Raw genomic sequence first — 21,231 nt, 5'->3', positions numbered from 1 at the left:
CTTTTGCTGATAGCATCGAAAATTCATTGTTTCCACTGTAATACGGAGGATACAGTTTTGCACGCACATGATTCTTCTGGTACTCAAGTCCTGTACACATTACAGTGTGTCTTTCATATTTTTCAAACTGCTCTGCAAAGCATTAAACCAATCGAATGTTGATAAGACCAAATCAAGCCAAAATTCTTAAAACAGAGGTCTTCCTACCATCCTTAAACATAATGTTATTGCAACTGAATTTGCTCACTTATAAATACATGGCTATACAAAACATTTTAACATCATGTGGAACAACAAGTTCAGAAGGTAAGGCTAAAAATACTTCCTTACATCTGAATAAACATGTTTTTGTCTTGAGGAGAGGAAAACCATTGTGCAATCGACCATCATATCTGTGTTTGACTGGAAAAGTCAAGTACTTTCATACTGCTCAATCTACTTTTAAACAGTAGTAGTTTATCTCTGTGACCTGTATTTCATTTCAGGAAATAAATTACCTGCTCACCACTGTACCATATGAGAACGCAGCAGGAGGAAGAGAACCACCCAACATTTTGTTTATGTCTTCAGCTAAAGTTGAATAGATTCCAGTATGTCCTGTACCCCACCACTAAATACTGAACTCAGACAGACTGCCCTCCAGTACTTAACATAAAAAGGAGTGGATTAAAAAGGACTTGAATACTTGAGTCTTGCTTACAAATGACTGAGGTCTTGATCATGAAAATCCAAGTCAGAGTAGTTCCTTTAAAGCTGTCTATGCCTGTTTCTTGCACCTGTTCTTGACAGTGATATTAACATCAGATTGTGTTGTAGGTGTTCTGCAAATACAGTGCCTAAGCAATAATATTAGGGTATTTTTCACTTCAGCTCCCATTATCTGGATGTATTACTGTCTCTTTGCTGTGTTTTTTTTTATATGTCATGGGTGATCACAGCAGTTGTGATAACCTAGCAGACATTATCTTTACAATGAGCCCTGGAATTTCACTCAAAAAACTGAAATCATAGGGTCTTTCTTTGTGATGTATCACTTTTGGTGCTCAGAATATGAAAAAAACACCAGTTTTTAACCTGACTGTAAAGTATTTCTTTTCGGCAAAATGTTTTTTTTCCTAATAACTGAATGATTGTTGAAAATACAGTGAAAATATTATTTCCTGATGTCAGAATGATTGTTCTGTGTAAACGCATTATTGTCATTTTCAGTATCAGCAACCTCAAATGGTGCACCAATACATTTGTAAAGAGGAAGCATTAGCAGCAGTAAGCGGGGGGAAGCCCAGTAACAAGCTGTATGACATTAAAACAGATGTAAACAGGTTGTTCTGAGGTTATTTTTTGTGTTATCAAAGGTCATTTCACCCAACAGAAGACACAACGGAAGCCTAGGTCCTTTCAAAGATAGATTTTCTTTTGAAAGTTTTGCTATTATTATTAACCTTATTAGGCAACCTGTGTTGTCAGAACTTTATCAGTTGGTCTCTGCAGTTTTTTGTGCATCTCTTTTCTCTGTAAGAAAGATGAGATGACGTGTTGACATATTTCCAAATACAACAGTTACATGTACAATTAAAATAGTTTATTACAAAAATAACAAATATTTGCAGCTTTTTAATTTATCATTAGCGGAGTTGTGACTGAAGTAATCACTTCCAGATTTCAGAGAAGCTTTGTTTGTCTGTGCTTTCCATTGATAGAGCCTAAACTCAGTAGAAAGTCCTAATTTCTCCAGATATCCTATTCTATCTTCACATGCTGTGTTCAGTAGACACATTATGAACAGTCACTTACATAGTGCTACATCATCATTTGTGACCAGCTACTGATGATCTAAATCCTCAGCAACATTTTTCTCTGTGGCATGTTGCGTTATAGATCTCCTCTCCTCAAACTGACATTAAGTCTTTCTCTATACAGTGATTGAAACATTTACATGTTTCCTATTGTTGTTGTATTTGTTTCTTATCATGAAGAAAATGCTAACAAACTGATAGCATGCAAAAGGAGAAAGCCGGCTGAAATGAGTGGTGGCTTATACTCACATCCAGTCAAAGTATACTTTAACTGAAGTGCTACAATTGCCAAATGAAAACAAGACTCTTCTTCTACATGTCTTGTGAATTCAACTTTTTCTCCAGAAAAACACTCACAGAACAACCAACCCCATCCTTGTCAGTCTGAAACCATACCGTATCCACTCCTGCAATACAGGCATTCATCCAGCTTGAACAGACAGGTCATATGTGGTGCTTGGAGGACAGAAAGAGAACACAAGCCTCAACATTTTCAGAGACTTACAGACATTATAAACTGTTTAAATATACTCCACCTTACTAACCCCACAGACCTAAGAAATGCATCAGCTCGTTCTTGGTTGTGGCAACTGGATCTTTCTCAGTCACAGTTCCTTTTGCTTGTACCTGGTCTTGCTGAACTACCTTTGTAAGGTAAGTGACAGTAGCCTTGGCAAAGTCATACATTGCTAGGTCAACTGTAAGGTGCCCTGTACACAGTTGATTAAACAGCCCCCTGATGCAATGGTCATGAACCTCCCTCTGTAGTACTGTAGATCACAATCTCATGCAGTTACACAACAGAGCTTTCCAGCCCCAACACAACCATTTTGATAAATTGCTGAATCGTTGCTATTGCATTCTGCAAGCTAAAACCCATCATATTTTAAGATAAAAGGACTTAAAGGATTTGTCTCAAGCTCTGCTTTATTCACAAGCAAACAGGGAGCCGACTAGCTGAAAGATGACGGTTGAGCAGTACTATTGTAAAGTACATATCTAATCTCTTGTTCTATTACCTTGCACTTTCCATCTGATACTGGCAGTTTGTCTGTGTGTGACAAATTTCAATGTTATGCTCTATCAATTGTGTACCAGGTGGAAGATACCTAAATAAACACAAATGATCAATGAAAAGAACAGACAACTGAATGCACCACTCCTCCACAAAGTCTTCAAATTGCTAATTGTTTCAGAGTTCTTTTAAGTCACATACACTCATCAGATCAAACCACGGCATCATCCTTATATGGTAATGACATGCTTACAGACGGATGCCCTCCCACAGCATCAACAGCTAACACCTGCAACAGCACACGTCTCCCTGTTGCACAAGACTGTAACTGTACAGTAGGAGTGAGTGCTGACATTTTTTTTACATTCTGCTGTTGCCAACAAATAAATATTTTCAGAAACCTGGCACACAGCTGTGAATGTATCAGGAAATGTAGCTTAAAATGTAGCACCAACAAGTGGCTGAAGCCAGAATCTGGTCACTGGGACTAAATTGCTGAACTTCAGTCTTACTGTCATACAGACATTTTGGTTAGGAGGCTAAGCCCTCAACACATTATCCCCGCAGCAGAAAGTTCAAAGTTTGCTGAAACCTTTCTAATGTCCCCTGGCTATGACAATGGTGTGCAGAAGCCTTCATATGTTTCAACCAGAGCTGCAAACAGATGGGACAAAAAATTTAGTCCTGATCATTTTGAATCACCTTTGAAATTAACAGACTGAAATGAAGTCTGTCAATGCTTTGGCCATGGACTTGGCAGTAATGGCCTTAATTATTACGCTGCAGGATATCTTGTTCTTTGACACATTACTGTAAGCAAATAAGGACCAACACTCTATATGGCTGCATAGTTGCTGGACTGAGAAACAGAAGAACCAGTTTAATTCTCTGGTTAAATTTTCATGTCATTCAACATGTGTGGCATGTTCTAATATATGAGGGTCATTAAAAAGTTCTCCACCTCACTCAGAAACAAAGGACGTAACTCCCATTTTGTCGTATAACAATATGAAGAGTTCATTTGCAAAACAGATAACTCCGTTTTGATAAATTTTCAGGAAACTTCTTTTTTTAATGCTTACTTGAGATAATATAAATCAAACTGAAGTTAAGTGGATTTGACTCAGTAGAAATATACATGACAAAATAGAGAAAAAATAAATTTAGTGTTATTATTAGTATTATCTCAAGTAAACAATAAAAAATTAGTTTTCTGAAAATGGAGTTACCTGTTTTTGCAAATGAACTCTTCATATAATGAAGCCTATATCACCGTCCACAAAAGCTCAAATGTTTCAAATAATCAAAGAAAAAAGAAGAGCAAAGCTTCAAGCTGGTGTGCTGCTCCAAGACAATCCTCTACCTCACACAGGTGCTGACTGCTACCTGTGCTGTGCTTAAGTTTTGTGGACTGGAATAAAAGGCTTTTGTAGTATATAGTTTTGCCACAAAATGGGAGTTATGCACCTTGTTTCCCGGTGAGGCCAAGAACTTATTGAAGGACTATCGTCCAAAGACACATTCTTCTTCATTCTTCTACAAATGAGGAGAAAAGAAGTAGCTGAATATGTAATCAAGCATCTTACAAAACCCCAGACTGGTGTGACTTCTTCAGCACATCCTACTGGAATCTGAGCAGGACAGTAATCTGAAAAACAAGATTTTCTGACCAGAAACTTGTTTTGTAAACAGAAAATTGCTGGGCTCTTCCCATTCCAAAAGTGCACTGTCAAACTAAGTGTTACTAAGAGTAGGCTCAGCTTGTTGTTCCTCTGTAAGGTTACTGTGTGAAATTGATGAAACAGATTCATATATAGGTCCCACTATCCTCTGTGCTACTCTGGTCAGATTCAGATTCTGCCTCCCCACAGCACAAAGCCTGTGTAAATGCACAGGCTGTGAAAACACCAGGGAAACACTGCACACAGTCACCCATTCCACCATTCCATCATAGAAAGTAATCCCCAGAAGCAGTGCAGTGAGAGAAGGGTAATCTCAGGATATTTACCGTTTCCATATTGTCACTCATCACCGCTCACACATGGCCAATCAGGCAATAAACATGAGCAATCAGACTGAGCACAGCTATAATCCAGTCAAGGTTCCACCTGTACACAGAGAAAAATTAGGAGAGAGGAGACGAGGAGGAACCGCATATACTATATTTCTGACGAGCAAAAACACTTAACCTGAGCACCACCAAACTCCCTTTTGGAGCTAGACTTAACAGGGCATTTAGGTTTCCAATGCCCCCTGCTTCCACAATGAGTGCGTATTTTTCTAGCATTAAACTGTACCTGACTCCATGCAGCTTTCTTTGACTAATCATGACAAAAACCAGCTCCCTCCTCTGATTATGGGTATTCTGAGCGATACTTAGTGTTTTTGCCCTGTGAAAGCCTCACCCTGAGACTAGCACTCATCGTCACAATGATGTGACAGAACTGGCCTAGCATCATGATAAGATGCCACTTTGCATATTATCAGAGCATTTAATTTAAAAAAGAAAAAAAGAAAGAAAATCGTCATGCCCCTTATCTTAATCCTGACAATGTTGTGTATTTTTAAATCATTCATTATTTGTTTTTATTGCTCTTTACATGATTGTGTATTTTATTGTGTGTGTGTGTGTGTGTGTGTGTGTGTGTGTGTGTGTGTGTGTGTGTGTGTGTGTGTGTGTGTGTGTGTTTGTTAAAGCATTTTGTAAGAATGGTTTTAATAAGTGCTTTACATGAACAACACATCTTATGTAAAGTCAGATTTTGATAACAGCTTTGGTTCGGTTTAGCGAAAGATTGTTAACTGCTGTGTCAGATTAGGTGGTTTTCAAAGTATCTCATTTGAATGAATGAATCATGGAAAGACAAGATAAAATCAGGCTAATTTGCATTTTAAAGTTTTTCTTGTCGTCATTTCATCACCGAAACTTTGTCATATTTCTTAATTTTGAGTTTCTCTTTAGAAAAAAATGTCACACAACAATAAAAGCTGTCTCAATAGAGGGTTAAATTGCTCATATCGGAAGAGAACATGGACAATTGTTTTTTCTGTGACATTTCAAAGATTCACACAAATAAGCTCAGAATGTACACATGATGAGGCAGGAATATAACTGACAAGTAGATTTAAGTTGTTCTGGGTAATATAATGTATAAATGTAACAGAAAATTTAATTCTTTTGACTAAAAGCAGTTCACATCAAAATCAGGTCTCCACACTGTGGTACACCTTTTTTGTTTTAGAAGTTTTTCAAAACGGCAATATACAAATCTGAAGTAACTGATTATGTAACTAAGTGATCTAAAAGTGGGCTACAATTAACTGGAAAGACCCTCTTGCCTGGCTGTCATCTAGCATATATATGTGGATTCCCATCTCCTTATACATAGCGTAAATTCCCCTGTAGAATTTCTGCACCTTTTGTATCCTAGCTCTCTTGCCTAGGTTGTACCTTTCGTGGGTTAGCCCTCTTGCTCTCGTTAAAATTGTGTAGTTTTTTTTGCAGGCTCATTAGTGGGATCTGTTTATGATTCATGTTTATTCGCACTCTGTTTGGCAGTGCGCCATTTTCGTAAAACCTTGTAGTTCCCTGTCTGCCCATTAGAGGATTTTAGTCAGGCGTGAACTAACCGTGACGTCACCCGTTGGTTTCAACGCCGAGAAAATGAAGCCCGGATTTTGCTACTTCCTGCTCGCCGTTTTGGAATTTTTGGAGCTAGTGACGTAAAAAGCGTCATCAAGCAGGCTGGACTGGAGAGCAACTAGGGGCAGGATTGGCTGAAGACTCTCTTATCCCACCCACATTTTACCGCAGAGGCTTCTGTTGCTGTCTATCAAGTATAGCCACGCCCCCTGGCTCCACCAACTTTAACGATTTATTTAAAATTCAGTATTGATTTATTTTAAGATCGGCCATCTGATCTCTCATTTTGACCATGAAAACTACCGGGAAAAAAATCCTGAGCTGTAGAAAATCAGTCTATCAAATTTTATTTTTTCAAAAATGAATTGAGGTCTATGGAGCAAAAGCTTTTTGGAGCCAACCCTAGCTGACGGCGTAATATTGCAAGTTTTTGACACTTCCGGGTGGGCTTCAAATTTGGAGCCAGATGCTACATCCATACAGTCTATGATTTTAGTCCTTAGTTATTTCTTGTGACAGCCGTCACTTACATTTATAGTTCTTGTTTAAGAATAGTAGCCCACTTGTTCAATATTGCAAATTTTGTAAATAAAAACTGTAAACTGTCTTCGAGTGTATCATCTCTCATTCCTTGCACCTGAGCCTCCTTGTGAAACCGTAACAGTACAATATTTGTGGAATGTCAAACTAAATAGACTCATAGAAACCTATATAGAACCATGATCAAATATATGGACTTTAGCTGTAAATTTTAGTCAATCCTCAGCTGTTTGTGTGATATACCATATAAATAATATACAGAAATACACTGTTTGGACAAAAAAAATAGCTTGAGATATTCAGAGTTTTATGAAGGCTATGTGCTGCAACACTGACATCGGATTAAGTGCTCAGAGGGATCAATTTACTTTTGGGTTTTAAGTAAGTTAGTCAAAGTATTCACTCATGAAATGTAGTTGCTTATCCAGGTGTAACTGATATTATTAGAATATGATGGAAAGGTTTGGTATTCTTCACCAAACATTGCTCAAAGTGAAAATTGTACATATTCTCAAAACACCTGCAAAACTTTTATTTCTGTCTGGTTCATTACACACCACCACATTTATGATGAATGCTGACTTGAGAGCTATCCAGAAGACATTCACTGACACCCTCCAGTACTTCAGCAATGTACTCAAAAGTGTATTGCTGAAATGACTGCTGTTCACAGAGTGCTGTATCAAAGAATATTCATGGAAAGTGTGGTAGGAAAAGGTGCATAAGCAACAGGGATGACCACCATAAGTGGTGCCCGTATTTATTGAAGCTGAGGATGTCTTCAATGGCTTGTTTCCACCTGCTCATGCTCAGCTCCTGCTGATTGCAGATGACATGAACCTGCCGCTGCAGCCTCTGTTTCACACACACCTAGAGAGAAAGGAGGGTCTGGGACAGGGAGACAGTTACCTGGAGCCCGCAGGAGCAGGCGTGACAGAAACACACTCTCTGGAATGACGAAAGCAAGTTTGAACTATATGGTTCAAATCACAGAGTCTATGTCCGCAGACAAACTGGTGAACGTCTTAAAGCGCCATGCATAACACCCACAATAAAGCATACAGGTGGTAGTGCCATGGTATGGGGATGTTTTGCAGGTGACAGAGTATGAGATTTGTTTGAAGTAAAGGGCATCATGAAGGAGGAACAGTACTACTCTATCCTCCATCAACATGCAGTTCCATCTGGACTAAGACTTGTGGGTCGAAAGTTTGTTTTGCAGCAGGACAATGACCATAAGCATTCTTCCAAGTTCTGTCAGGGTTACCAAGACAAAAAAAGAAGAGGAAGGTGTTCTTCTAAAGATGGCTTGGCCCCCATCAGTCTCCAAACCTCTCTCCAATTGAGCTTGTGTGGGGAAAATTAGATTGATCAGTCAGAAAAGTGCATCCCATGAATCAGCAGTCATTGATGAACTTAAGAAAGCTTGGAATGCAATTGCTGTCATATATCTTGCCGAATGAATGCTTTATATATGCCATGCTGCTGTTAAAACCAGAGGAGGTTACTTTGAAAAAAAGCAAAGTCTACTCAAGAAAAACCCATCTGATGTAGCTGGAGCTTGTGTCCCTCCTGGCCATTGTTGGGCACCATGCCAGCGGTGCAGATATCATAATTGTTCGGTGACACATGCGCACCTTTATATCCAGGTGTGTGGCGGTGGCGCTTCCTCTCTTCTGCTCCTCGCTTGCTCCTGTGGTGGCTGCAGCTCGGAAGCATTGTTCAGCGTGGCAGTGGTCTCTCTTTCGCTTGGTGTGACATCATAGCGTTGTGATCACCGTCGAGGCGCGCTATCGTCTTCTTACATTATAGCCGACTGCTAGGGCCAGGGGGAAATGTAGTGATCCGCTGTAGCCTGCAGCACGGTGTATCTGTCTGGCTTGCTACCTACCACCACTCTCTGAGCTGCGCTGCTGTTTTGGTTCTTTGGTTCTGTTCTTTTGTACGGTTTGTGTTTTCTTTCGTTTTCCTTCTGTTTTGTTTCCATTTATTTTGGTTCTGTTTCAGTGGCTGTTTGGCTTGGAGCGGACTCTGTCTTGGTCCAGTACAGCTGATTGCTGTCTGGGCTCGCTCTGTTGCAGACAATGGAGCCACCAGGCAGTGGCCTGGGGTGGCCACGGCTACCCCTACAAATCTGCTGGCCACCCCACTGGCCACCCTACTGGCCAGTTACAAATATCAATTGCCAGTTAAGCTCACACTGCCGCAAGGACAAGGCTCAGACTGTGCACTCAGACAGTTCCTTCCCCCTTGATTGGCTCATTGTCTAACAGTCATGTCAATCACTCATTCATTCCATTGGTTCTGAGTAGGTTGCAAACTCTGACAGCATCGCCATTGATCTGCATCGATCAGCAGCACCGATCTGAACAGAGGACTACGTATGAGTAACTCATAATTTCTTTTTCAAAAAGAAGGAGAAGTAATATTCGTCACGACATGTTCTTTTTAAGTGCCAAAAGGTGCTGCTACAGCAACCTGTTAGAGCAGCACTGCTGTGCTTTCTAACTTATTTGAGTTACAGGCATAGTCAGCTAACATTAGCTGCTATTTTTACTCCGCCAAGATGTGGTGGAGTTATGTGACAATCAGCGTACGTTTGTCTGTGACTCTGTTAGTCTGTGAATCTGTCTGTCCATGTGAAACATTACTCAAAAATGGAGCAACAGATTTGAATGAAATTTTCAGGGAAGGCCAGAAATGACACGGGGACCAAGTGATTAAATTTTAGCAGTGATGCGGCTTATAATGTGGATTCACGGCTTTGTTAAAGATTTCCCATTGCCAGATACAGCAGCCTGCACAGCGTTGCTGTAACCATGACTTGAACACTGTGTCTGCTTCCTGCTGACCATCACATGATCGTGATCCTACTACAAACTGACCATGATTTATCAGTTGGAAATCATACAAGGAACAAATGTTTGGGGTGTTTTTGAGTCCCATCAATTCCTGCCGACCGCTACATATTTTGGCCATGCAATGTAGCCCAAACCCCAGCCAGACAGTTAAGTTCAGCCATCAGCCTTATGTGAACACAAATTCACCTTTCTGTCCTTCCCTCGTTTCTTTACCGTAACACCTTGTAACCGCTAGGTGCTTATAAGTTTAAACACGTCCTTTAATAGACAGCAACAGCGTGAAACCGTTTTCTGTCATCTTTATGTGAATTTTCGAACTTTTCGACAGCGTCCTTGCCATGTCAAGAAACCACTTCTTAGACAACACTTCCTGTGCCGCTGAATGGTGACAAAATAAAAGCTTGCAACATTAAAAATATGTCTTCAAAATAAAAGCATTGAGGGAACGGTTATTTTAACACGAGCTTGCCAAAAGTGATGAACTGATCAACACATCTTCATAAGTGTAATTTACACGCAGTTTCGTATCCATACATAACATGCCAACACGGTCTCACGGGGATTCGTGAAACTGTTACGTAAATTTTTTGTTTCTTTTTCGTGCGCACCAACACGATTTCGTCATGTTTTTCGTGCCGCTCACCACGAAATGTTTTTCGTGTTGCTCACAACGAAACCCGCTGTGGTAATCACAGCTGAAAGTGGTTTATACCAGCGGATTCATGACGATCTAAGCTGTCCATCGGCGTATACTGCTTGTGTGATCGCGTTTGCGGCCGCCGGCCGCCGGACATTCTTGAAATTCCTATGCTAATTGGTAAGTGTACCACCGGGTTATGGTTAGGTTATGGTTAGGTTATGGTTAGGGTTATGGTTAGGGTTATGGTTAGGGACGATGTCATGCAAAATATAGCGTTGGATTCGCCATGGTTTTACATTAAAAATATAATACACACATTCGTTTGAAATACGTTCTGGGTGGCACGAAAAGTCCGCCGTTTAAAATACATTGGTGCGCATTTCGTGGTGAGCGGCACGAAAAACATGACGAAATCGTGTTGGTGCGCACGAAACCGAAACAAAAATTTACGTAACAGTTTCACGAATCCTCGTGAGATCGGGCTGAACATGCACATGCATAACACATGCCTGTGCTCAGCACAAGGTCATTTTTTATTAAACATTTCATTTGTTGTAAATAATACGTTAACTCAGCAGCCTTGGCGGAGCTGCGCTCTCTGAGTGCTTTTCTAGTTTCAATTTGCAGACCATGAAGAGAAAGTCAACAGACATCTCTTCTTACATCAAGAAGAAAATTAGCACAGGCGAAGAGAGAGAGCCAACGGTTAAGCAGCAGAGGCATAGTGATGAGGAGACGAAGGAGGAAGGAAGGGAGGAAATTAACTCAAAATGTTAACTGTACTGTTATTAGTCTATGCACATTAGATCATTCGTAACATTAAATATAACATAAGATAACAAGTTTATCAATAGGCGCTTCCTCAAGTCTTTCTGATAGTTTTCTGCTAGCCTACATACTACAGTATTATAATTAAAAAAAAAGACAGTAATAATAGTACTAGTAAAATAAAATTCCTGAAATTATGACCTTAGTTTTGGTGTGCCACCCCAAGATTTTAAGTGGCCCCACCTGGCCACCCCTATGAAAACTTTCTGCAGACACCACAGGTTGCAGAGGTCTGATATTGTAACATGCAATCCTGGGACCTGCCGGATTGCCCATGCCAAGTGACACAGGCCCAATATTTAAGTAATTTGTTTTCTTTGATTTTGTTACTTAGAAATTAACTTAGTCATGTCCTTCTGGTAATTTTGTTTTCACTTACTGTGTTAATTTGATTTAGTTATCTTTTTTTAAGTGTATTTAGTTTAACTCATTTAATTGATTAGTTTATTCATTGTTTCTCTTTTTTGGTTTTTTATAATTATGTAAACATTTGTTTAGTCCACACCAGTTTTGCTTAGTTTCTGGGCACGTTTTACGAGCCTTTATTTCTTTCTTTGTTACCAGGCGCTGTGGGCTGACTGTGGACATTAATCCCTGGTAGTTGTGCGTTCTTCCCTTTTTTTGATTTTGTGTGTGTGTGCATTTGCAATGTCACAGGTGATTCATTTGAGGACCCCCTTCTCCTTTCGGTTGCCCTGCCGCGCGGTAAGCCCCAGCTCATACTCTCCCTTGCCCATTTTAATGAGTGTGTTTAACTGGAGTGTGATTTTATGATTTATATTTTCTTTGAATAAATTTGTTAATGAGATTGGTTTAATTGGGAACCGTCTCACACCGTGGTAATTGAACCTGTGTGACCTTGTTTAACAACAAACAAATAAAAAAAATAAACCTCAGCTAGGATTTCCTGGGGTGTATTTCCCCCCAGGCAGCATTGTCGTAGTTAGTATCTGGTATCTCGATTCTTAACCCATCTCACCACACTGATAATTATCGTAAAAACGTATTCTGATGAGTGATTCTTTAAATTATATTCATGTTTATTTTGTCGCTAAGTATGCCTATGAAACTAGCATCCTTTTTTGTACAAATCTGATCTTGCTTCTAAACTTTTGGGTTGTGGTATAAATCATTTTTGATCACCCAACTTCTTGGTTCCTAATGCCATGGTTGCACTCAGCTGGAGAGAAGAGCAAGACCATGAGAGTGTATAGCTCCTACCCCCATGTCAGAGGCATCCTCCACTATGGACTATTCGGAGGAGTCATGCTGGGTTAAACATTTCTGGAAGATCAGCTCAGTCTTAGGAAACCAAAAATTTGTTCAGGAAGTCTCTTAGAATGTGATTCAAGAAAGCCTTGAAGACAGCTACGGTGTGATTCAAAGAAAAAGGCATAAACAAATTGCAGGACAGTTTCAATTCATTCACAGATTTGAGCCAAGTGATATGCCTTGTGGTGGTCAGGCTTGGATAGCACCCTGCAGTGGCTCAAAAACAGCAGTGATTTGAGTTAAGGGGTACTTGCTCTTTACCGTAATGTTATTTAAACCTCTGTAGTTAATCAAGTGGAGAACCTGTGATCCTTCTTGGCAGTTCAGAAGAAACCAGCTCCTACAAGAGAGGAGAAGGGGCACATTACACTATCAAACAGAGTCAGATTCACTGATTTATTTTCTAAAACTTCACATTCAGGACAAGAGAGGTTGTACAGCTGACAGGTAGGCAAGGGAGCACACAAAGAGGAATAAATACAGTCACTGAGATCATGGTATTCAACAAGAACAGAAAACAGATCAGCAGGTTCATGTAGCTTGAAATGGTGGCGCCCTCTGATGACAGCAGAGTAGACTGGAGATGGAATGGAGGAACCAAACGCACTCCAGGTAATGATGTTAGTGGTTTATGCACAGGTTGTGGAGCTTAAAGCTGCTGTCCGGAGTTTGAATCGCAGCGTCTCCCAAAACGCTGTTGGTCCCACCCTCCCTCCCTCTGATTTCGCCCCTTTATTTGTGCACGCGCGCAGTACATGAGAGAAGTGCCCGGAGTGCTGCAGCATCTTGCCTGTTTTGCTGTTTTCCCCTCTTCTGCATTTAGTACATTTAGTAAATAATAAAGGAATTACGTTAGAATGCTGTATTGAGTCTAACTTGTCCTAATACCAAAATAACATGAATCTGCTAGGACGAACGAGTAAAGTTTCAATATGTGATTACACTCATGTGTCCCTCTCGATGACGTTGTTTATCAAACTTAGTGCATTTACGCGTGTATATGTGTTAGATTGTTTATTTATTTCTATCTAGAGTTCAGAATTGCATGACTCCTCTGACGAAGAGTATGTCCCAGACGCCCCAACATCTTCCTCCAGAGGTCGGGCATCTAAACGAAGCCGTCAGGCGGGCTATGGAGGCCGTGGTCGGGGAGCGACGCGAGCACCCCGAGCCAAAAAACGTCCTGCAGTCTCTTGGCCTGACAAGCCGTGGGATTGGTAACTTTTTGGAAGTTGCTGATCCCTGATGCTCTCTCCTCCACAAGCAAAACAAATGTGCACGCGGTTGCGTAGTGCGTAGCTCGCACTAAAGTCATTTTTGTTTCATTTGCTGTCATTAATACATTCCATGTTTATTGTGTTATGTTCCTTTAAAATGGATGTAGTTTGTTTGAAACGCACATTGGGATAGCGTGGTCTGTGCGCAATCTAGTTTGGTTTTCTCAAGTCTGGTCAATCATTCCTGTTCTGTTATTGTTGTTGGTTGGTAGTGTCTACAGATACGGACCCGTACCCGTAGCCTGTGGCCTACGGATACGGCACTTTCCCTTAACATAAATATTAATGAGCCGTACATAAATATTAATGAGCCGGCTGATGAACGCGCTTCGTGATTGGCTGATAATCCGACGTACATAAATATTAATGAGCCGGCGACGCTGATGAAGGCGCTTCCGTGATTCGAGGTGAATCTGCGGAATGAATGGCGGAACTAACAGCCAGCAAACTATAAGTATTTTTTTACCTTCAAAAGTAGCGACAGACTATTACATATTAACAACCTAAACAAAACCCTGACGTATTTTCTGCGTCTGTCAACACAGACCCTGTCACAGTCACTTTAATGTTAGCGGACTCTGTTGAATGGCTAATTTACATCACCACAAACAAATCTCACAATATCACAGTAAATCGAGTTTGTGTTTTTTTTAATTCATGCCGAATTAAAGAGCTGCTCCTCACCATTCACGAGTGTTTGTTTCATATTCGACATCCTTAATTTTATCTTGTAAATTAGCGTCCGAAATTAAATGGGAACATTTGCAATGGAGTTCGTCAGCCGCTTCCACCACTGAACGCGGTAAACTAATTAATAGGAACTGGACTTCAAACAATTTAGACACGGCGTCTAAAAGCGTAAAAACTACATTGTCTACGTTAAGTGTGAGAGGAGACGGTGTATTTTAGTTAAATTATACAATGTTCACCTTCAAAGTCATTCATATAAACTGCCTGTAATGTGCAGCAAATAGTAGTTAACCATCGCCAGCTCTTCAGTGACCTTAACACGTCCGTACCTCTAGTACAGATGCTACGGGTACGGGTCCGTACCTCTAGCATCAACCTTGTTGGTTGGCCTGACCTGGGCAGCGAATCACAATAGATGTGGGCGGGATGAACAACGGAAACCCCGTAAGGTACGGAGCACGGGCACGGTAGATGAAAAAACAGTGAGGAGCTGTATACACGTCGGGAAAAATACTTCGGGTGGAGTATTGTTCATTTTGGATGAATGCAGAGTTTATCCGCTGGATGTGGACTTACTGTAACCTGTCGAAGGTAAATAATCCCCGTGTGTATGTTTTATGTCGAGTGTATTGAAAAGTGTGCGAACTTTGGTAGCCTGCCAGTGATGTTAGCTCCTGCTATCATGTAGCAGCAGACTATGCTGCTACGTTAATTGTTGCTAACTGTAGCACCGCTGTTAGTTTTCCACCAGCTTTGTTTGGTTTATGATGGAGGCGATCTGTCATTTTAGTAGACTGAGGACCAGGAAGCTCTCCTTGGACCCGGTAGAAGTGGGCAGCTGTCGTCACAGTCCTGCTATCGTTCCTGCTCGTCTGAGATGTTGCCGCTGCTGGGAATCTGCCATTGACCTCGCTCGTTTCCCTCGCTTTTCATTGCTGGTTTGCCTGTTTCGCCCGCTCATCCCGGTGACTGTGAGTACTGAACTGAAAGTGCACTGTTTTGTTTTCTGCTTGCGTAGCAAGTGAAACGGCCAATTGTTTTGGGCCTCACCGCTCCCGAGCATCGACACAGGCCTGCAACGGTTTTCTATTTCTTTTGATTTAAGGACATTTCTTGTTTATGTGCAGCCTGAGTGTGTGGTGTTTATAACCATTGAACAGAGTATTCAAACCATTCATTGGGACATTACAAATTCTCTTTATTGAATTTTATTTTGCATATTATTTCTAATATTTTCTACTTTTTACTAAATGAGATTTTGAATTTAAAGTATTGTGTGTGTGTCATACTTTACTTAGAGTTAGAGGTTACTTGAGTTTAGTAAAGTTTAGTGGTAGAAATTAGTAACTCAATTTCATTATTTCATTACCACTTGGAGGCACCGTCATTTATTCTTTAACTGAGTGTGAATTGATAACGTTTTGTTAGCTCTTCATTTATGTTATGTTAGTCAAGTACCCAGGACCCCGCCCATAGTACTACCACCCCTACGATTTCATTAGAAATATACTTAGCTACATGGGACGGGTGTTACACATTGGAGGCACCGCTGGGATGTTTATTTTAAATAGGGTTTTATTTTTTGCAGGAATGTGTATTTTGTAACTGTGTGACTCTGTTCTTTTGTGAAACCAGACTTTGCATGTTTTCTGGATTTTCGGAACATTTCAAACTGTGAGTATGAGTAATCCTGTGTTACCCGAGTTGACTAACTGGTGTAGAGGTGAAGGAATAGACCTTGCTCATGCATTTATGGTACATGGAATTCCAGAAGATGAAGACATTGCTAGTATTGAAGAAACGTTACAAACTGTGAAAGCTTTTGGCAAAGTTAAAGTGAGGGGAAAGATGTTTGATGCTAGACATGGAACCTTAACAGTGTTATGCGAGTGTCGAGAGGTGCTGGATCCGACAACAGTTCCACCTGAGATTGTTTCACCCAAGGGAGGTGATAGATGGAAAACAGTGATAGCTCAGCTTAATGCAAGTTCAGACCGTTTTTCAGAGAAGTTGGCGAAATTTCTTGTGGATGAGGGAAAAACTATAGATGACATCAAAAAGCTGTGTGTCCCCAGTCAATCATGGAGCGATAGCCCAGAGTCCATCATTTGTGCGATGGGTGATGTATTGTGCAGAGCCCCAAAACCCACTGAAACCAATGCGTATAGGCGTCTGCGAACGTTTTCAGGAATCAGCCCCACTCCGCTAGGTGAAGAAAGCCTAGATAACTGGCTTCAACAGGCAAAGCTCATGGTAGAGGAGTGTGAGTGTTCAGATAGAGAGAAGCGAAGGAGAATCGTGGAAAGTCTTAAAGGTCCTGCATTAGAGATATGGCAAGCAGTTCATATGTCCGATCCTGAAGCTAGCCATATAGAGTACTTACAGGCAATGGAAAGTGCTTTTGGAACATCAGAGTCAGGAGAAGATCTTTATCTTTCCTTCAGATCCCTTCATCAGAAACCAGGAGAGCGTTTATCAGAGTTTTTGCATAGACTCGAAAGATTGCTCGTTAAAGTTGTACAAAGAGGTGGTCTCCCCAGTAATGCAGCTAATAAGGCTAGGCTAGAACAGCTCATTAAAGGTGCAACAGAATCAGATCTCATGTTATTGCAGTTAAACTTGAGGGACAGAAGAGATAATCCTCCAGCATTCTTGGATTTGCTGAAAGACATTCGAGAAGAAGAAGAGCATGAAGCAGTTAGACGTAGTTTTAGAAAACCTTCAAGCCGTCAACAAGTACATACAGTGCAAGTTGCAAAAGACTCCGAATTAGACAAATGTCATGTTTCTGAACTCAGAACAGAAGTCCAAGAGTTAAAAGCAAAGTTGAGTGAACAGATGACTAAGTCGTCACAGACAGTAAGTGATGACTGTTATGAGAAACAGTCCAAGAAAGACAGAACAAAAACTGATGTGAGTAGTGAAGTACAAACACTTCAGAAAGAAGTAAAAGCCCTACAGAAGCAGATAAACGTAATGGCAGTGAAGTCAAAACTCAACCCGAGAGACATAGCTAGCCATCCCAAATCTTCAGCAGTTTTAGGCCATAAACCTGCTCAGTTTAAAAGTCAGCCTACCAAAGAGTCTACTGAATTTTTCTGCTATAGATGTGGTGAAAATGGGCACATTGCACCCAAATGTACCGCACCAGAAAATACACAAAAAGTAATCAAGAAACTCATACGACAAGTTCGAGGAAACACTGTAGAAACTAAACAACAGACAGAAGATGGAGATGAGCACGTAGCTCGGATTCATAAAGTAGAAACTTCCAATGCAGATGTTGGCTTGCCCGAAGGACTTGTAGGTCCACCTTCGATTGCTACCATCAAAGTTAACGACCTTCCTTGTGACGCCGTTATGGATTCTGGTTCTACTGTAACCATTATCTTTGAGGACTGGTACAAAACACATCTGTCTCATGTTCCCATTTACCCGATTTCTCGTCTTGCTATTTGGGGATTAGCAGATTCAGAATATCCTTACAGAGGTTACGTCACTGTGAACATGGAGTTTCCAGAGGACATAGCTGGTGTTAAGGGACCTGTCGTCGTACTTGCTCTGATCTGTCCAGAGTTACAACACGGTCACCAAGCCCCTGTCATCGTAGGTACGAATGCAAATGCTTTCTTGCTTCACAGACTGTTCAACCTCTCCAGAGAGAATGGTCATGAACACAAGGCACACTGCATGAGAGTGCAGGCAGTGTATGATAACATTCAGTTACAGTCTCAGCTTCCTCCGTCAAAGGCTGTGGATGAAGCAATTGGAAAAGTGAAATGGCAAGGCCCTGGACCGCTGTCCATAGCTCCAGGTGAGAAACATGTAGCTGTATGTAAAGTAGAAGAACAGACTTCCATGTTGACTGATATCGTCCTTGTTGATGCATCCGCAACACAGCAATTGCCTGCTGGCGTGCTGATCCAGCCTGGTGTTTTGGCTAAGACTGATGTTAATGCCAACAACTTTCAAGTGCTTCTTCATAATGAGTCAGAGAGACCCACCTGTATTCAGGTTGGGACCGTTCTTGCCGAACTGTATGAAGTAGATACTGCAATACTGCCGCAGTCAGCCAAGTCTCTTGATGATCCCATCGATCCGGAGCTCTTTGACTTTGGTGACTCCCCTGCTCCAGAAGAATGGAAGACTCGTCTTCGCAAGGAGTTAGCCAAAAGGCGAAACGTGTTCTCGCTTGATGAGTGGGACGTTGGTTTGGCAACGGGAGTGGAACACCAAATACACCTAAGCGATCCTACCCCTTTTAGGGAAAGATCACGTCGCTTGGCCCCGGCGGACATTGATGATGTACGCCGTCACCTGCAACAGCTGTTAACAGCTGGAATTCTGAAAGAGTCCAGAAGTCCTTATGCTTCACCCATAGTGGTGGTGCGCAAAAAGAATGGAAGCATCAGGATATGCATTGATTATCGCACTTTAAACAGTCGCACAATACCAGACCAATATACCATGCCGCGAATCGAGGATGCCTTAGCTTGCCTTTCAGGTAGCAAGTGGTTCTCAGTACTAGATCTTCGCAGTGGTTATTATCAGATAGCCATGTCTGAACAAGATAAAGAGAAAACCGCATTCATTTGCCCCCTTGGATTCTATCAATTTGAGAGAATGCCGCAAGGCATAACTGGAGCACCTGCCACGTTTCAGCGACTTATGGAGAAGGCTGTCGGTGATATGCATCTTCTGCAGGTCTTAGTCTATTTGGACGACATTATTGTCTTTGGAAGGACTCTTGAGGAGCACGAGAGCCGACTCATGAAAGTCCTGGATCGCCTTGAAGAAGTTGGTCTCAAAGTGTCCATTGACAAATGTCAATTTTGTCTCCCCAGTGTAAAATATGTGGGCCACATAGTGTCTGAGTCAGGAGTAGCTACCGACCCTGAAAAGGTAGAGGTGGTGAAAAACTGGAAAGAGCCTACCGACCTCAAGTCGCTTAAGTCATTTCTCGGCTTTTGCGGGTATTATCGGAGGTTTATATCAAACTACTCCAGTATCATCCGCCCATTAACTGAACTTACCAAAGGTTGCCCACCAACACAGAAAGGAAAGAAAGTCAGAGCAAAAGACTCTGCCAAGTCTTATTTCAACACTTCTGAACCTTTTGGAGAGCATTGGGATCTGGCTTGTCGAGAGGCTTTCCGAAAGATCATTGACTGTCTAATACATGCACCCGTGTTAGCTTTTGCAGACCCCACTAAGCCCTACATTTTGCATGTAGATGCTAGCATGAACGGTTTAGGTGCAATCTTAAACCAGGAGTTTCCAGAGGGTCTGAGGCCAGTAGCCTTTGCAAGCCGCAAGCTTAGCAACTCAGAACAGCACTATCCTGTACATCAGTTGGAATTTCTGGCACTGAAATGGGCAGTGGTAGATAAATTCCATGATTACTTGTGTGGAGCTAAGTTTACAGTGAGGACAGACAATAATCCCTTAACTTATGTTCTCACGTCAGCTAAACTAAATGCAACAGGACATCGTTGGTTAGCTGCCTTAGCAACATATGACTTTACCATCCAGTATCGTCCTGGTCGTCATAACATTGACGCCGATGTGCTGTCCCGGAAGAATTCCAAAGAGGATAGGGAAAAATGGACTGAAATTCCTCCCTCAGGAATTAAAGCCATCTGCAGGAAAACGTGTGCCATTGAAACACTTAATGCCCCAGTCAGACTAGTTGATCAGCTTGGAGCCCCTCCCATGGTAATCCCTGATGTGTATGCCTGTCCTGTGAATTTAAGTGTGAACACCATTGATCAGTTGAGCCCAAAAGAGCTTAAGGATGCTCAAGATCTAGACTCAGTCATTGGACCAGTAAAGAGCGTCATTGAAACTGGTAGGTCGCTAGCTAAGTCTAATGCTGATTCTCCCGACCTTGCTTTGCTCAGCAGAGAAAGTTCAAAGCTAGAGCTTAAAGATGACATACTCTACAGAGTTAAACAGACACAAACAGGCAGAGAGATCAGACAGTTAGTTCTGCCAGAGAGGTACAGAACTGTAGCCTTGAGAATGTTACACGATGATTGTGGTCACATGGGTGTGGAGCGTACCTCTGAAATGCTCAAAGACAGATTTTATTGGCCACGTATGACTGCAGAAGTGGAGCAGTATATCAAGACATGTGGTAGATGTGTTGCCAGGAAAACACTCCCACATAGAGCAGCACCATTGAGTCAGATCACCAGTAATGGTCCATTAGATCTGGTGTGCATTGATTTCCTACAGATAGAACCAGACAGTAAGTGGATTTCCAATGTGCTTGTGGTGACAGATCATTTCACCAGATATACCCAAGCATACCCCACAAAAGATCAAAAATCCAGCACTGTCGCAAAAGTTTTATGGGAAAAATATTTTGTACATTATGGTCTACCTGCAAGGATTCATTCAGACCAAGGCAGAGATTTCGAAAGTCGATTGATTAAGGAGTTGCTTGCTATGCTTGGCATCCGAAAATCTCGAACTTCCCCATATCACCCTCAAGGTGATGCTCAGCCTGAACGGTTCAACAGAACCCTGTTGTCCATGCTTGGGACATTGGAATCTGTACAAAAACAAAAGTGGAGCCAACACATTAGTCAGTTAGTACATGCGTACAATTGCACAAAATGTGATGTGACAGGCTATTCACCATATTACTTGATGTATGGTAGAGAA

Source organism: Acanthochromis polyacanthus, chromosome 6 (assembly GCF_021347895.1).
Source record: "Acanthochromis polyacanthus isolate Apoly-LR-REF ecotype Palm Island chromosome 6, KAUST_Apoly_ChrSc, whole genome shotgun sequence".
Classification (NCBI taxonomy): Eukaryota; Metazoa; Chordata; class Actinopteri; family Pomacentridae; genus Acanthochromis; species Acanthochromis polyacanthus.
Note: the sequence above shows the minus strand (reverse complement) of the source record.